Genomic DNA, 3,272 nt, shown 5'->3' with positions numbered 1-3,272 from the left:
ATCTATTTAATCTTCAAGGACCCAAGAGTGTTTGCTCTGAAATCTACAAAACGATGTGAAAATTAATCCATAAAGGAATTCGTAATAACAGCGTTATACAAACATCACAAATTCAGTGATTCTATGTGCCGCATAATCATTGTGATATATCAGGGGACAATTTATGGAGGGGTAAAGGTCTCTGGGCTGAATGTTAAGGAGCCAGGATTCTTTTCCAAGCCCAAATCACTTCACCAGTGTGCACCTTGTTAATCTTTTTAAAGTGAAAAAAAAACTGACATAAGGGTATTGTGAATATTAAATGAAATATTTCATAATGGAAACACTTAGAAGTAATAAATATGATGTACTTAATTATAAAGTAATAAATATGATTATTGTTTAGGCCAGTATTCTCTTTTGATTTGGAGAATACTCCAAATCAAAACTCCACTGCTTGGAGTTACAAAGTGAAGAAAATATTCCATTATAATTTGTGAATAATAGAAACATAGGTCAATCTATAGCAGACATCCCCTGTCAGATCAAACATTAGTCATTACATTAGAAAATTAGAAAGTATAGCAAATCAACAGCATAAATCAGAACACGTACAGTGGGTATATGTGCAGATTTGTTACATGGGGATTTTCACTCAGGTAGTGAGCATATTACCTGATAGGTAGTTGTTTTACCCACCCCTCCACACCTTCTGATAGTCCATAGTGTCTATTGTTTCCGTACTTATGTCCATGTAACCTCTATGTTTAGCTCCCACTTATGAGAACTAAACAATAAAACAGATGATAAAAGACATTCGTAACATATTGTGAAACACAAGCAAGGATGTCAGCAGATTACTCATCAAAAACAATGCAAATGAGAACAAAGTAGACCAACATCTTTAACTCATGGAAAGAAAGAAAAAAAAATCTTATATTTTGGACTTCTATATCCAGAAAAAAACATGTTATAAAATGAGGACAAAATAAAATACTTGCTCAGATTTACAAAGTGTTGTTGAAACTTACTAAAACAAAAAGGATTAATCATCCACAGACCCACAGTGTGAGAAAAGTTGAAGGAAGCTTCTCAGGTGGAAGGAAAATGACACCAGATGAATACAGATTTTCACAAAGAAATGTGGAGCGCAGGAAAAGAGAACAATGTAGATATATGTATAAGAAGGTTTTACAATCATTTAAATATCTTTAAAACTTAACGTACTTATTTTGTTTTTGTTTTTACAGCTTAACTTACTTTTCAAGCAAAAGTAATAACATTTATAAATCATACTTATAGCCTTAGAAAAACAAGACCTATAAATTAAAATGATAGATACACAACTTAGTACTGTTGTTATTCATATTAAAAATCATTGAAGAGATACTTCACTTTGAAAATACATGCCAAAATGTTTTTAAATAATTTCGTTAAAAAAAGAAAAAGTGCATGGTAATTTTAAAAAACTGATTTGTTAGCATTTTAAACTTAAGGAGATGATGAGATTTCTGTGAAGAGATGTGTGTGAACTCCGTTAACTCCCAGAGGCATTAAACATCTTTTGAGAACAGAGGATTTTCTTGGTGGCATTTTTCATATCTTTGTTCCTCAGACTATAGATTACTGGGTTGAAAAGTGGGGCAAGGACAGCAAACATCAGTGCAATGGCCTTGTCCAGTAATGGTGGGAACGTGACAGAGAAGGGCAGATATATGAGTGTCACACTGCCGAAAAACAGCAAGAAAATAGCAATGTGGGCTGCACATGTAGAGAAAGCCTTCTGACTGCTCTCACCAGAGGGAATCCTCAGGATCACCATGATGATTCTTAAATAGGAAAGGGTGATGACAGAGACAGAGGTCAGAATGGAAATAGCATGGATCACATCTTCAACCAGAATTATGGACGTATCGGTGCAGGCCAACTGCAGCACAGGTTCAGAGTCACAAAAGAGTTGATGAATTTGGTTGGGGCCACAGAATGGAAGAGTAGAAATCCACACAATCTCTGGCAGTAACATGAGGAAGCCAAAAATGCGAGAGCCAGTGGACAGCTGGATGCACAGTCAAGGGGTCATAATGATTGCATAGCAAAGGGGGTTGCAGATGGCTACATACCTGTCAATGGCCATCACTGTGAGGACTAGGGCTTCTGTGACCCTGAGTGAGTGGAAGAAATACATCTGCAGGCGGCAGCCTATGAAAGAGATGGTTTTCTGTTCACTGAGAAGGTTGGAGAGCATCTTGGGGATAGTCACGGTGGTGTACCAAATCTCCAGGAAGGAGAAGACACTGATAAAATTGTCCATAGGATTATGGAGATGGGGGTCCAGTCGGACAGCAAAGAAAATCATGAAATTTCCAACAAGAATGAATATATAAATAAAGAGCATAGGAATGAAGAATAAGAGGCTGCCATTCTTAGATTGAGGAAAGTCAGAGAAATAAAACTCAGTCACCATTGTCTGATTCTCTGGATCCATATTTTCAGCGGTTTCACTTGTTGGCTCATAAAACACAGTCGGCATTCTAAGTACGTACAAAGAACAAATAAAAACTTTCTTTTCAAGCAGCTAAACGGCCTTGAAATTAGGCTGGTTAAATAAAATACACTATGTGAGTCATTTTGCAAAATATAAAGTTATCCTGTCAAATTTCCAAGTGCTTTTTAGTAATTATAATAACTTATGTTGTCAATTATTCTGTTGGATAAGCTAACAGTATTGCTAGTTAGACATGTAAATTGGTACAAACTCCCCTGAATGGCAATTTGGCAATTTATATTGAGAGTTTAAGACTGTTTAGAGCCTGCCTTTCACTATGTAGTCTAGGGGAAATATTTCAGCTATTAAAAAAGAAATATATGACAATATTAGCTAGAACATTTATTAGAACAGTAAATTAGAAACAATTTAAGTAAATAGACATTTTCATTTTTTTGAGATGAAGTGTTGGGGACACAGAATGGGTCATAACAAAATGATAACCTCTGTGGATAAGAATAAGCTCATTTTTAAGTGGGCATGTTTAAAACTAAAGCATGATTACCAGCTTCCTTTAGTCTGACTCATTATTAATAACTGAATGAAAAGAAAAAATCCAAACATTCCACTGAATGTAATTTACTTTAAAACACAAGAGGCTAATCTCATGTGACGTATATGGGTATGCAAATTAATCTACACTCTAAAGGGGGTGTATTAGGGTTCTCTAGAAGGATACAATTAATAGGAGATATATATATAGTTAAAGGGAAACTTATTAAATATTAACTCACACTGTTACAAGGTC

General features: G+C 35.1%; 1 pseudogene; it reads right to left on the bottom strand.

Moving 5' to 3' along the window:
• Window positions 1-1,516: 1,516 nt before the first annotated feature.
• Window positions 1,517-2,464, bottom strand: LOC129039632 (olfactory receptor 6K3-like; annotated as a pseudogene).
• Between the last annotated feature and the right edge of the window lie 808 nt (window positions 2,465-3,272).

The sequence above is a fragment of the Pongo pygmaeus genome, chromosome 1 (assembly GCF_028885625.2).
Source record: "Pongo pygmaeus isolate AG05252 chromosome 1, NHGRI_mPonPyg2-v2.0_pri, whole genome shotgun sequence".
NCBI classification, from domain to species: domain Eukaryota; kingdom Metazoa; phylum Chordata; class Mammalia; order Primates; family Hominidae; genus Pongo; species Pongo pygmaeus.
The sequence above is the reverse complement of the archived record's forward strand: the minus strand, read 5'-3'. Positions and strand labels throughout refer to the sequence as shown.